We start from the raw sequence: 15803 nt of genomic DNA, 5'->3' as shown, positions 1-15803 counted from the left end.
TGAAACTATCTGATGATTAGACACGGAGGAGTTCAGTGATAAAGAACCGTCTGCACTGCACAGTGAACACCTCCAGACCCCGCCCTCGAGCTCACACTTAGTTATAAAGGAAACAAACCAACATTTAAAACATGCGCAGGTTAGGGTTGGGGTCATTTCCTGTATCTATCAGTGAGATGCCACAGGGGGCGGGACTTTGGTGCAAAGGCCCGGCCATTAGCGGTGATGCACGGAGGATTTTCTTTGTTTTCATTACAAATGCTGAGACATGCGTGTTTGTGGAGGTGTTTTAAGGTGGTGCCAGTGATTAAAATTTAACATGTGATATGTATCTCAGGTTGATCCAATTACGGGTCTCTGGATCGACACATGTCTTCGGTAAGTGGGGCTGGCAGATGTTTTCTCAGACGCCGGCTGCGTCTCTTGGCATCGGAGTGCTGATGCACCGTCCGCAGGAATACTGACCACCTACAGAGACTCCGTGAAGGGTGGAGGTTCATCAGCATCTCTCTTGCACCTGTAAGGCTCAGTTTGCTGTTAGTTGCTTCTTGTAACATCAGTGGTTTAAGATACATATCTAGCTTCCTGCTCTGAAACTGCACAGCGACTCTGCGACCGCTCACTTCTTCGCTTTGTGACCTCAGCACGAACTGTGCAGATCAGTTTATGGGGTCAACCACTCACTTATTTAAGAAACTTTAACTTTAATATTTAATGAACTATAAAAGTCAAAGGGGTGATAAAGCAGGGAATGTGATTGAGAAGCCTCTGGAATGTAACACCAAGCTGGAGACGGGCAAAGATGTGACTGAAGTAACCAATGATTGGGTGCAGCTGATTCCTGATGGGATGATGTGGAGTTGTCCAGGGATGGATCGGCGTCGTTAAACGTTATTGTTGGCGGATGACCAGGCTTTGATGACACTAACGAATCACAGGGGGAATTCCATAGAATGAGAGATCAGGAAGTTCTAGAGCGACCCAGTTCACATTTGTTTCTCCTGTCGCTACAAATCCCACTCAGCCTCCACCCTGAAGCCCCGCCCCCTCTGCTGTGTTTGTGCAGGTTTACCTGAACCTGCGACATGTCAATCATCCCAAATTTTATCAAAGGAGCATTTTCACCCACAAACCTCTCCACCCCGCTCCCCGGTGTCAGCACCCATATGGGAACAAAGTGTTACTGCATCTGCGTCGCAGCGGAAACACACACATGCACACGCACAAGGCCCTGTGTTAAATGGAGCAATTCACAGGAAAATCTCTGGCTCGGTGAGGGGAAAACACACACACACACACTCTGCATGAATATGGAGCTAAAAGGCAGAACGAAAAAAACCCCATTCATACACTGGAAGCACTTAGGCGAACGCACACACACACACACACACAAACACACGTTCACAGCTTTGGGGGCACGACAGCTTTCATTCCCGACTGCAGCTCCATATCTCACGGAAACGTGATTTCACACTGAACTTTTCAACCCATTCTTTCAGGAGACGAAGAAAGACGGAGGGAAGAGCGCGAGCAGATAAAAACACCTCTGAACACATCAGTATTTTTGGCAGCTGGTGAGTGAGGCGCCGTGGAAACACCCCCACCCTCCCCAAAACCCTCCACTCGCCCACGCCGCCCCTCCCCCCAACAGCAACCCGATCTGTTTTTAAACTCCATCCACGACCTGACGGTGCCGGAGATTCAGTCTTTACCAGATGAAGTAAATTAATCATTTTTAAACTACGTTCTGCTTTCTTTTGCTTCACCTGCTAAAAAGATGCAGAATTTTGCTGCACGTGTACGTTAAAATTTTAACTGCACTCATTAAAAAAACATTTAAGAGCTTATAATGTTTCAACTGAAGGAGCATTAGCCCTGGATAAATCAGATTTAATGGTGCACCCCTGGACAAATGATTTTTTCCTTAACGTCCTGTGGCTAATTTTTTATTATTTCCCCCAATTAATCCAAACATACTCGACTAGAATTTAAAAACATATTTTTCTGAGTTTGGACAAATTTTCTTTGGACTGATGATGGGACTGAAAAGGTTAAAAAGGCCTGCAATTTTCTACAGAGTGCCGGCTTCATGCTTTTATACTTCTCAAGCAAACGGTTCACCTGCTGCATCTTTGTCTTGCAGTCTTTGCTCCCCGGGGACAATCATAGCAAATACTGAAAAATACAACAATCTTGTAATGGTACATTTTAGCACATACACGCAATGCACGTAGCCACCTTCGTGTTACCCGTTAGTTAGTGAAGTCCTGCTCTGGAGCCTCGAGCAGAGCGTTCTCACCAGGATTTTAAAACCAGCCGTGGTGCCTCAATTTCAATCCTCACAGGTGAGTTAGAGAGAGGTTCACCCAGAACGTGATGAGGGTCACGTTCTGGTCACGCTGTTTGGAAAAACCAAATGGATGAAACGGATATGAGAGACGATAATCCCAGTGTGAGAACTATTCTTGGTTAGCACGTGGCTGAAATGTGGGCTAACGGCTAATGTTGGCGAGCTGGATGTTTAAGGTTAAAACTTCTCCATTCCCGTCGTCCTCGGGGTCTGTGTTGTTTTTGAGTTTTTAGTTTTTTGTGAATAAATCTGATTTTAGGATTTTCTGTTATTCCAGTGTTGACTCTGATATCAGGAGCCTCTGTTTTGTGCTGGTCTTTTTAAAAACGTTTGGATGCCTTTTAAGGTGGTTTTCTGTTTTCGTGCTGGCTTTGAACCTTTGGAGACGACGAGGTGGGTCAACGACTCTCAGGACCGCCTCTAAGAGGTTAAATACCTGCGACTCCCATCAGCTGCTACACCTGAAGAAGCATTGTCAACAACGCAAACAAAGGAAGTCCAGCTGCCTTCAAACTTCGGGCAAGTTTTACTTCCTGTTTCCCCCTGATTGTTCTCACCTGTGTCAACCGACCGCACCTGTGTCTTGGTCATTTCGCTGTCCCGTCCTCTTTTCCGTGTTGTCTCTGTTACCTTGTTTGGTCCTCAGCGGGTAACATGTCACCTCACCACGTCCCATTTTTCTGTATTTAAATACTTCAACAACGCCGAACACTTAAAAATACAAGAGGAACTCAACTCTGCTTCGTGACTTCATCTGATGATTAATGTAGGGTCTGTCGAGGCTTTGATTTTGTATCATATAATAAAATATGATTATCTGTAAAGAAATAAGACCAGAAAGAGTGAAAATCACAGACAGTTTAGGACGTTCGTTTGATTAACAAAATGGTTTTTTGTGTATTAGAATTTTTTATTGTCTCCTAACGTTGCACACCATCTGGCTCCAGCCAAACTTTTTGGTTTCCAGCTGACAGTGTGGGTGCGTTTGGGAAGAAATAAACGAGATAAATTTATGTTTTTGATGCCGCTTTTTGTTTTTTGTTTTTTTTCATTTGCTGCAGGAGAGTTTTGTTCTTCCTCCGCTGAGAGAAAAAGAAGAAACAACAGCTGGAAGAGAGCAGAGAGGACACGCTCGCGTTCTGTCACACGTTCACATTAACTGTCGTCTACATATTTACACATTTTCCCCTCTTCACACACACACACACACACACTCGCACACAGAGTCGCACTTTGCATTTCTTTCACACACATATTCACACATTTCTCATTTTCACATTCTTCTTCTTTTTGCCCACACACACATTAACGCTTCCATTTTTCTCAATCTCACAACATGAACACACACTTACTCACTTACTCTCACTTTCTCTCTCTCTCACACACACACACACACGCGCGCACACACATACACTCACTCTTGTCGGATGCCGGGATGTCCCGGGGGGAGGAGTGTCTCTCTCCCTCCCTTGTCTTCTTCGTCTTCCTCCCCCACGAAGCTGGACATGTATGTTGTCTGTGCGTGAGGAGCTTTGAAAGCTGGATTTCTTCTTTGTTTTAACATTTACCGTCTGTGCTCCAGCAGCTACATGCACAGACTTTGCGGTCGCGTCGTGGTCATCTTCCACTGCGAGGCAGTTTTCGGCAGCCTGCAGCTTTGCGTGTGAGATCCTCCCCTAACGGCGTCTTTCAGGCCCGTTTTCAAGAGCAAAAGCAGTACCTGCGCTTCCTCGTCAGTCTTCTCTGAGGTTTCTGGGATTTTTTAAGGTGGCATTTGTTGTGTTTATGCTCTCCGAGTTGAACCAATCACCGATGAAGTACACCGAGGGCATGCCTGAAGAGAGGGAGTGAAAACAAAGCAGTGAATCAGAGATGTAAAGGTCATTTTCTGATTGTTTTACAGCGGCTGCGTTCGAAAGCATGAATAAATCCGCCCACACCTCCACAGGAAGCTGCTGCCTGTAACCGAGGCGCAGCTTCATCCCGCCTGCTGTCGCTGCTTTGACCTGCAGCTCTGACACGAAAACACGAGACCGAGACCGCTGCGATGCAGCCCGCGTTAACGTCTTTATAACGTCACGTGTGGGAAGCAGCCGTCGCCACATCAGTGGGCTGATTAGCCTCATGTTCGTGGATCCACACGGCAGTGGAACTGCACACTAACGAGGGGGTGAGGGAACACTCGAGCTCCCCTGGAAACCTTCCAGGAATAAAAAAGTCTCAGGTACTCTGGGAGGCGGCTCAGGTACAGCAGGTCGTCTGTTAATTGGAAGGTCGGTGGTTCAATCCCCGGCTTCTCCACTCAGCATGTCAAAGCATCCTGCAGAGAGACACTGATGCATCCATAAAGAGCGTCTGTGATAGTTTCAGTGCTTAAAGGCACAAAATAAAAGTGTGAATTTAGATTTTATTTTTAAAGGACTTTGAGTGTTCGTCTACAGCTGTAGGATGGTACTGTCAGCGCCATCCTACTTCACACGGAAAGACATCTCACGGAAATGTTAGATGTTTGTCATGAAGCTGAGACTAAAGTCACAATAAAAACCTCCATAAAATCAAACCGACGTCACAGCTTCACATGCATCCCAAGCCATTTAACACACACACACACACACACACACACACTCTCATGTCATCTGTGACAGTACTCACTCACTTCTCTGAGACTGTAAACGCAGGAGTTCATCCAAGCACGCCGTCAAACCGCCACTCACCTGTGCTCAGTGTGTTCACACTGTGATTGGCTCATACAGTCGGAGCTGCAGCTGTGTGTTAATAGAGCGAGAGTCCGTTTAAGTGTGTGTGTAGGATATAAAAACTGCTTAGAGTGTGTGTGTGTGTGTGTGTGTGTGTGTGTGTGTGCAAACAATAAATAAGGTGGAGCTGAAACTGGAATCCCTGCTAAAACACACATACAGGTTTGTATTTCTATCTTTGTGAGGACGAGCCCGAACTCTAAAGCCTACTCTGAGCCCTGCAGCGACCCCCTTTGATGTTGTAAGGACTGGGCTCACGATGTCCTCACTGTGATGGCTTTAGAAACACACACACACACACACACACACACACACACACACACACACACACAGACCTGTTCGTGAACTCGTTAGCCGTCCTCACAGACAGAAACATCAAACAAACTTGTATTCCCTCTCCACCAAGGTCATCCAGCAGTTCTTCACATGAGAAAGTGCTAACAAGCTCCCGAATCAACAGCCATGCTTGGTGCCCTCCAGCTGGACAAGCAAGCCTCTGGGAGCTCTCTGCCTGTGACCTCTGACCTCATGGTATCCATCCTATATTTACATTTGGTGGTCAGATACGTTTTATGCCCGCTGCATTGAAATCAGTTCACCACACAAACAAAATCACCTTTAAAAGTCTTGGAGGAATGGGAGTCTAGTCTGGGTTAGCGTGGTTAGCGTTACTCATAGACTGCAGTATAGAAAAGGTGTTGGTAGCTGCTGTGCTGGCATTGGGTTGTAAAGCCTGGGTGTTCTTATAGTGGATATTATATTTGGATGCCTACTAATTACTGTATGCACACAGCATGCATCTAGGAGCCACATTATGACTTAGATAATTGTATTTAAATACGCCAGAGGCTCCAAATACATCACGTTTAGTCACTGCAGTTAGCTGAAGTGAAGCGTTACAGAGGCCGAGCCTCTTACAACGTACACAGGTGAATTATAAAACATTCAGCCCAGTAAAGGTTGTTATGAATTGTGTTGGTTTTTTGCTTTAACTCTGTTAACACAGAGTTTGACTCACTGTTGGAGCCCCCAGTGGTCATTAGAGGAATTGCAGCCCGTCTGGAGGTTTTCTCCAAAACTCCTTCTATCTCCTTTTTCACTTGCTTTAACACTGAACACTATGCCGTTGTTTGGCCCGCACTTTCTGAGAGCACTTCTTCAATTAGCTAAATGACAAAAAATGAACATTTCAGATATTTTTAATAGGTGATAAATCATAGTTTAATCAACAATTAAAAAATCTCCAGTAAAAGCTTTTTAAATGTCAGTATTTGATATTTTCCCAGTTTTCGGTGACAGTAAACAATTGTTTTAAACTTTTAAAGTTTTTGACTGTTAATCTAAAACAACAGGAAGCATTCAGCTCCGAATATATCAGCAGAGCTTCAGGGCATATTTCCAAACTTTCACTGAGTTAATAAAGTGAACAATCAATTATTTATTAAGGAAAGAAATTTGGGAACTTGTGGTTTGCATTATTATTAATAACTCTTTGCCTTCTGTGTCATGCTCCTGGGCCTGGACTTTTATAACTATTCTGTTTGATTCTTATTTCATGCATTCATATATTTCATTGGTATTTCCAGGCTTTAGTTCTTAGTTCCAGCTTCTGTTTGAATTGGAATTTGATTCCTCAGTGTTTCCCTTCATCTCTGTATCCTATGTCAGGTTCACTTAGTATTTCCGTTTACTTCCTGTTTTGCTTAGATTCCTGTGCATTCTCTCGTTTACCTTGATTGTGTTCAGCTGTGTTTGGTTTCCCTCCTGTTTCCACTTCCCTCTTAACCTCGTGTCTATTAAAAGCCTCTGTTTGCCTTTGTAATGTTGTATTGTGCTGTTGTTCCTAGTGTGGTTGTTGTGTGGTTTCCTGTGTATAATTCCTATGTTCTGAGTTTCCTTTGTTTCTGACTTTGTTTTGGGTTCAATCTGCCTCAATACGAGCTCGTCCTTTGTTGTGCCAAGTTTGCCTCACAGTGTGGGTCGTCCACGTCCTCCCACATTCATGACATTATTGCTTTTTGACACAACTTTCCAGCACAAGTGACAATTGATGTTGTGCTTTGTTGACTTAAACTATGATACATGTGCAGTAACACTGAGTCTTTTGGACCTCTTTTCCACTAATGTGGTGCTGATGTGGGGCTGTTTCTAGCAAAACAGTGTCCGCAGCAGTTTCTCCTTGTGAAGATCCCTGTAGCAGTAACTCAGATAAACACTCCATACAATCGAAGTATGCAGAAGAGCATCTGTGAACACACACATGCAGCAGCAGATGACCACAGCTCAGAACAGGAAGATTGGAAAAACATTTCTCGGTCCGATGAGTCTCGATTTCTGCTGCAACATTCAGATGCTTGGGTCAGAATGTGACTCCAACAACATGAAAGCATTGGTTCATCCTTCTTTTTGTATTCATGATTCAGGCTGCTGGGGTGGGGGATGTTTTTGGCATATTTTGGGGCTCTTTGCACCAACCGAGCATCATCTAAGCTCCACACCTACCTGAGCCCTTTATGAGCCCTTCCCTTTATGACCACAGTGTCCCATCCTCTGATACCTCCTTACTACAGGTTAACACGCGCAGATAAATCATCTCAAACTGGTTTCTTTAACCACATGACGAGCTAATGGTACTCAAATGACCTCCACAGTCACAGATCTCAGTCCAGCAGAGCTCCTTTGGGATGTGATGGAACGGGAGCTTCTCATCATGGACGCACTGACACATCTGCAGCAGCTGTTTGATTCATGTTGATATCGACAAAAATCTCTGACCAGTGTTTCCTACATCTTGTTGAATCTATACACTGACGAACTACAGCAGAAGAATATGAAGATGAGTCCAACCTGGTATTATCACAGTGCAAAGTGTCCAGTAAGTATAGTTTCTATTTGTTTTGTTCATGTTTTGAGAAAATTGATGAGATTTATCTAAATTATCTTTAATTTTAGTGGTCAGCAGGACACAAACTGCATGTATAGAAGTCTCGAGTCAAGTCTAGGTTTAAAAAAAATATTGGCCAGAAAAACAGAAATGATGTTTCAGCCTCCCATACAGTTCAGTCCCTGTCTGTCTCTGCTTACACCCAGCCAGTTTAATAACTGGAGTGGATCCCACACTAAGAAGGAAAAGGTGGCGATAAAGGAGTTTATCTTAAAATGTCTAATCTAGTTGATTAATGCGGGATGAGACAATAAAACAACGAATCTCGAGGGGAAATCTGGTAAAGAAACACAGGAAATGAGTCGCTGCAGGGAGAAAAGAGAAGCCAGGTGACATTTTCCTTTTCTTCTACCTGTAACAGCAGCGAGAGAGGACCGAACAAAGCCGCTCATTCCTCACACGTATCCTGTGTCATGAAACGCAGCTTTTTATAAACTCAGGATTTAATAGTGCTGTCAGAACACAGGAGAGGAGGGAATAACTTTAATCACACAAACAACAAACTAAGTGACACCAGGACACCGAGACTTAATTTTCCTGATTTTCATATCAGGCCTCAGTCGCGGCGCCGGTCCCACGAGGCTCTTCAGCTCCTTCAGCACGTTTTCCTGAAGTACCTTTGACTCAGTATTTTTATCGTTCCTCCTCTAAATGTAATTTAATCAAACTCGAACCAAATTAAAAGTGAAACGTAGAAACAAGAAGTTTGATGAAACTCGGATCAGTTCAGTTTCACTCCCTCCGAGGATTCGCACGTCTGCTGCTATCAGAGTTAATCTGTTTGCTTATTACGTCGAGCAGTTAATACACGATTGTGTTAAATACATCAGGTCCACATGGACGGTGTAACGGGGGCGGCGGCACAGATCTGATTGGTTCCTGGATCCCAGCTGGGGTTCGGCCAACTTCTACCATGCTCTACATTTACTAATCTTTATTTTTATTCGAGTGTTATAAATTTGAGTCCTTTTATTTATCGAATTATACACTCAGCAAGCAATTTATTAGGAACAGGAAGACGTTGGAGCCTGTGGACAGCCTCGGGGCTGGATGAGGATTTTCTTCCTCAGACACATCAGAGGATGAAACACCGAAACACCTGAGCTGAAACGTGACACAGAGATCTGTGTATGAGCGTACGCTTTAATGTCACCTTTGTTTGGTCTTTGTGTTTAAAAAATGTCAACTTTTCTGAGTCAGTCTGCAGTACAGTCAAATTAATACTGCATTGGCTTTTATTTATTAAATATATTTATTAGTTTACATTAAAACTAACAAATTATGAACAAATACATGGACATGTTCAGTATTAAGATATTTTTCCTTCATGACCTGTGAAGCTGTGACACCTTTCATCACTGTATAAAGAAAAGCTAATGTTTACTACTCATGAACATATTTGACTTTAAAAGCTGTTTTTTCCAATCAGATTTTGTTTTTTATTTTTAATTTTCCATCTGTCTGAGACAACAAAACATTTACTATTACACAATCGCTCTGCACTGTCAAAGGTATGTGCGCTGTGTTATTGTTTGTAGGCTTTTGATTGGCCAGCACTTCTGGATGGAGATATTTCTCAGAACAAACACATAAATCTGTGTTTAAAAGAATCGATGGAGATAAAGTCCCAATCAGGAGTTTTTTAACTTTACTCACTGCTTTGTTTGTGTTTGACGTTGTGGGAATGACAACAGGAAGGCTGTGGGTTGTAGAAGAGCTATCCGGTCTTTAAGTTTGACGTCATTACCCATTTCTGCGTCCAAACTTTGCATCTGGTCAAGTCAAACGAACACTGCGGCATCACTGAGAGTTACAAACTGTCTAAATTCTTTCATCTTTAATAAAATGATCAGCGTTGCTGCTTTACCAGGTGTAACAATTAAGTTTAACATCCAGGCATCCATGAAAACAGAATTTATTAAATTTAATGGAGTTAGAAGTTAGCAGGAAGTTAGCTCGCTAGCTTCCAGCTAAACATGATATAACATGTTCTGACTGAGAGATTTCTGAAACATTCAAACGTACAGCTCTGCTATCACTTCCAACATAAATGAAGACAGAAAACTAAACAGCAGTGACGTTTGTAGGGTTACTGAAGTTGGGCTAGCTGCTATATAATGATGTGCTACGTGATTGCTAGCGTGACAAAGCTATGTTAGCATAACATAAACACAGTGAAGCTGGAGGATGAACGCTAACTTTTTTCCACTCGATAAAAGTTAACGTGAGGGTTCTCGGTGGTCAGGAACAATACGAGGTTAGTTATTAATATACTGCTGCATGGGCTGGGCTGTAGTTACATCGTAAGGGTTTAAAAACTGAGCTTTAAAATGAACAGTGGTGATAAAAACCCAGCATGTAAGCATGTAAAAAACAGCCTTAATAAATGCAGATTAGTTTGGACCTGCAAGCAGGGTTCATAAGGCATCACTTAAAGACTGGATTGTGCGGGGGTAGTGTTGCCAACTCCTCAGTAAGGAAAATCGCTATTGGCTGTCCTAAAAGTCGCTAGAAGTCGCTAAATGATGTCATCGCCTAATTTGCATAATTGGTCATGCTAATGTAATTGTAACCTACGTTGTTGAAGAGAGAAACGACATCGTGGAACGAGACATAAAGTGAGTAAAAAATGTCCTAAATGCATTTAGTTTATTTAGAACTACAAATTAAATTTCTTTTATATTATTGTTTTTTTTTTAATGTCACAATTCCAACCCTGCTCCTTTACCCGGGCTTGGACCGGCAAAAGTGACCCCAAATAGGCACTCTGGTGGAGTTACTTTCTGTGTGTGTGTGTTTATAAGTAGTTTTAAACCTTGTGATCCATAAAACAGCATAACAATAAAAGAAGAACTGACTGCGTTACAGTCAGTGCAGGAGCAGCGGCTTCGCTCGTACGCGATTCATTTGCAGTTTGGATGCATAGGTGTGAACATCTCCTGCCCTGATAGCAGCTGGGGGAGGACTATCCTCCACCCGTGAGCGCTTTGGCACGAGCGAGGTGCCCACGGCAGCACCGCTGCTTGTTGAGAGTAAGAGCGATACGCGCTTTCACATCAAAAAGTCGTCATAAATAAGTCTCCAATAACACCAGAAAAAGTCGCCAGATTTGTTGCTAGTCGCTTTTTAGAAAAAAAGTCGCTAAGGGGTCTGAAAACTCGCTAAATATAGCGACAAAGTCGCTAAGTTGGCAACACTGTGCGGGGGTCGGGGTGGATGGAGGGGTCAGACCAAACGCTGGGTTGTTCTTTGTTTCCTGCTTCTATCTGTAAGTGTTAGCAGTCTCACAGCAGTTTCGATTCGTGTTTCTGGACACGATCTTTCCACTTTTTTCAGTTTTAGGACAAAATATTTCCACCGTTATTTTTGTCCCTGAACACAATTTCATTTCATCTGACCCACGTTATATGTACAGATTCACATCTATGTACACAAAATTAAATATTTTACTTTAAAAGTTTTTGTTGTTATTATCCTCTGTTTTGCCCCCTAACCCTGTATTTCTCCCAAACCTAATCAAGTTGTTTTTGTACCTTGACCAAACCGAGTTTATAAGGATGAAATAAACTGCCTGAAAACACTTCCACATTGTGAACAAGAAATGCAACAAAGGAGGCCCTTGAAGTGTGGAAGCTGAAATTATATATTGGATAACAAATATTGGGTTCCAGAGCGACTTACAGAGGGTTCAGCGCACACTCCGGTACACTTTATTTATTCATGTGGAGACGTGTTGATTCAAAATGAGCTACAATCAGTTAAACATCAGCTTTAAATGATTTTTATTTATATTTCAAACAGAATCCAAACTTTTTAGGACATAATGTTGTGCTTGTGTCACGGTCGCAGTGATGATGGTAACTTTATTTTGGACATTCCTCTCTTTGTGATTATCGTCCTCCTTTCACTGGTCGTTTCTGCTCTGTGTGTCTACACGCTGCAGTCAAATCAAATGTCAGGAAACAGGTTTTCTGATGAAGTGACAGGAAAATATCTGCAGGATAATAAATGCTGAATAAGGAGGAACATTGTTCCCTGGTTCGTCTCGCCGCTGATTTGACTAAAGTTTATAAATCACACGAGTCTCAGATCATTTATTTATTTCAAATGTGTTGACTGGTACGGGTCAGACACTGGGAACTACTGGGTAAGATTTACGCACCAGTTAAGGTCGCCGCGTTTTTGACTGGTGTTTTTTTCTGGTTGCCATGGTGACACCTCCAGCTCCCTCTGTTTCTGACACAAGCAGTCCTGTTGAAGTGTGCTAGTTACACATGAAGCTGTCACAAAGCATGAAAACAGACGCTGTTTGACGTTTTGTTACGAGTCGTTGCTGGAACGCCGCGCTGTGATAAAATCTGTGTGTGAGGAATTCTTCATCCAGATTAGACAGCTGTGGTCTGAAGTTTACATCCACTCATCACGGACATGAATGTCACAGGAATTTTTAATGATTTTTAATGATTTCTTTGAACTGTTGTTGTTCCAGTGTGGAATGATTCGTTTAACACTTTAAATGACTTTAAAAAACACGCTGGAATTTAATTTGGATTTTCACTCAGGGCCAAAAGTTTACATGCCGGCTCAAATATTTGCCTCCACTCACTTAAAGATGCAGTGCTGGAGCTTCTACAATGTCTTTTGTCTTGACAAGGTCTGTACACAGATTACTAATCCACCGATACTGCGATGCATCAGGTCTGATTCAGTCCCACACCAGTACCTCTTCCTGTCTCAGATCATCCCTGTAACCAAACCGAGGCACGTGAAATGATAACACGCCATTTGCAAAAAGCATGATAACATTAAGCTTCGTCTTCCCAAAACCCTTGAGCTGTGCTTTAAAGGCGGGTCTGTGCCCAGACACCAGCCAGTTTAAAGGAAGTCTACAAATTCTGCCAAAAACAGATTGGATATTATTCCAGAACAAACATCTGATCAAACATCTGCATAAATGTATGCAAGAAGTTCCTGTTGTATAAAGTCCATAACGATGTGTGCATCGTTATCGTTCCACACGGTAAAAGGAAGCATTCAAAGAAAGTTTGACGTTCACAGTAATAAATCTCAGTGCTGTGTTGCATCCTTAGGATGAAGAGTAATTTGGCTTCAGATACTCCGGAGCGTCTCTCCAGCAGGACGAGCAGCTAATCTCACGTTCCATTTTCCTTAAAATAATCTACATTTGATAAGGAAGTGATGGTTTTTACTGCTTCTTCTCTGTAAGGTGACCTGCCCGCCCAGTTTGTAAAAAATCACAAACTGACATAAAAGTTAATATTTTTATGTTTTCTTCATGTCTGTGAACACTTCACAGGAAAGTATTTCAATAGTAAGTGTATTTCATGGTAGAAGCACATATTTTGTCCAGAAAAAGTGGAGACATCACCATGGTAACCACAAAACCAAGGATTTTTACCTGAAATTAAATTTTTGTGAACCTAACCAAGTCACAGTTAGTTCCTAAGCTTAACCACATTATTATTCATTAATAATATATTTCGTACAGGTATGACTAAACTTGGATCTCTGGTTGAGCGACAGGGTGATTTGTGGACGTGGAAAATGTGGACACCACCAGACCCATCGTGCTCCGAACATGAAGCAACATTTGGAAATTCCTGAAGAAGATGTAAAATATGTTCAGAATAAACAGACTGGTTATTTTAGCACTTCATCCGACATTCACCGACTCAGGGCTCGAGGATACTTTACCATCCAGACTGGAGAAGCCAGGGATCAAACAACGAACCTCCCTGTTAGTGGGTGACCCGCTCTACCTCCTGAGCCAAAGCCACTCTGAAAGTTCAAGGGTCAGGAACATTTCACAGACTGTTTGACGTGGATGAAACGAGGCAGTAAGACATGCTGAGTGATGAGCTTTTCGTAGTCCTCTTCCAGAATTTTGTAGTTCCTCTGCAGCAGACCTCCATCAGCATCATCCGCCATTGTCGAAGAGTCTGATGATCTCATCTGGGTTCTCTGAGCACTCTTTCACACACTTCCTTTACATTTCGACGTCATTGAACAAAAGATCGAAGACGAGGGAAAATCGTGGCCGGAGGCTCTTTTGTCTGGGTTCCTGTTTTTGTTTAAACCCACTCAAAGGTTTACCTGACTTTCATTTATTTATCTGATTTATTTAGTTTTTGTATAATCCATTTGAGCCTTTGGGCCTGATGTGTTTTTAACCTGGCTCAGCGTCCTGCATTCGGCCCTCTCTCAGGTTCAGGTACCTGTAGGTGGATTAGGTCTGTGGGTGATTCATCCTCACACACAAACAGTCCAGCACAGAGGCATCAATCTCTACGAGCTCCTCTGGCTGAACGTCTGGGGACAAACAGGACCTCTTACTATTGGCTGAATACAGAAGACTGTTTCTGATAGTCAGAGTAATGTGAGGAAGAAAAAGGCTGATAGGAGTGCAGAGCTGAGACGCAGATTTTTCCAGGATGTGATCAGGGGAAAAAAAGCTCTCGGCGGAAGAGAGCGCGCCTGCGATCGTCACAGCCGGAGTATTAAAGCTCGGTGCTCACAGAGAAATGCAGGCATGTCTCGGCTTCCCTGACTAACAGGTGTATTTGCATACATTCTGCCAACGGTTTGTTGACATGTCTGCAGTTCTTTTCTTATCTCCGACGCAGACGTACAAGTCAGGGACTCGACGGTTTTTCAGACGTCTGTAATCGCTGTCTAAACAACACGATGTGAACACAGTCGTGACTTAAACCTAATAACACACAGGCGGCGTGACGCGAGGCCCGCTCTGCACTTCCTGCACAACAGCGGGCCCGTGTCTGCTTTAGTCAATACAAACCAAGCAGCGGCAGCTCCAAAAGAAATTAGAGGTAAATTAGACTTTAATCGCAGGATGCTTCTTCAGCATCCTGCACGTCATTAAATATTTAAACTTGTAATTTTGTGCTCTAATTTCAGCAACTTATTAATATATAATTTACTTTATTCACCTACAGTTTGACATGTTTGTGTGTCTTGGATTTTATGGTACATTTATGGTCATTTTCTGAATTTGTTGCATTTTTCTTGTTTTTTTTTCCTTTGAGGGCTTTTTGTGTCGAGGTTCCTCTAATTAACATTTAAACAAAGATTAGTGAAAAATGGCTGATCCAAATCATCCTCTTATTTTCATACCTAAACAGATTTATGAGCATAATTACATAATTTTATACAATCACATATAAAAGTAAAGTTCACGGGCACAAGAAGACAACCCAGAACAGTTATCTCCTCAGGCTGAGCTGCACCAAAAACAAAAAGAAAGGGCAAAATATACGTCAGCGAGTCAGGAAATACAAAACAAAGAATGCTGCTCTGAATCAGAACCACAGTTCAAAAACAAGAGAAAACGCAGAATAATAAACACTGCACAGCTTCCATTAAACAAACACTCGACTCTATTCAGGCGGAAACCTTTAGAAAGTTCACAGAAAGCTTCTCAGACATTTTCAGATGTTTTTGTGTTTTTCCTTGTTCAGTATATGTTTCTGATGAATCCACAGGGACACAATACAACAAACATTAATGAACCTCACACTTTTAAATGTCGAGACGATAACAGCAGCGTGAAAGAAAACGCTCAGGGAGCGAATGTTATACAAGAATTTACAAACTGGATGAAACAAAAGTAGAGACGACGTTGAGTCGAGTGGAATTTCTTTTGAAATAATCTTTATCATCTTTTATTATTATAATCAGTTCAGTTTTATTTGTACAGCACCAACTCTCCATCTTT

At 42.5% G+C, this 15803-nt stretch overlaps 1 long non-coding RNA gene across 1 annotated transcript; it reads right to left on the bottom strand.

The window, feature by feature from the left end:
* Nucleotides 1–740: 740 nt before the first annotated feature.
* LOC106097231 (uncharacterized) lies at nt 741–3808 on the bottom strand. Its single transcript, XR_001223527.1, has 3 exons — nt 3769–3808; nt 2927–3167; nt 741–924 (listed from the first exon to the last, which is right to left on the bottom strand). It is a non-coding gene; the product is annotated as an uncharacterized LOC106097231 (long non-coding RNA).
* Between the last annotated feature and the right edge of the window lie 11995 nt (nt 3809–15803).

Source organism: Oreochromis niloticus, linkage group LG22, assembly GCF_001858045.2.
Source record: "Oreochromis niloticus isolate F11D_XX linkage group LG22, O_niloticus_UMD_NMBU, whole genome shotgun sequence".
Taxonomy (NCBI): domain Eukaryota; kingdom Metazoa; phylum Chordata; class Actinopteri; order Cichliformes; family Cichlidae; genus Oreochromis; species Oreochromis niloticus.
The sequence above is the reverse complement of the archived record's forward strand: the minus strand, read 5'-3'. Positions and strand labels throughout refer to the sequence as shown.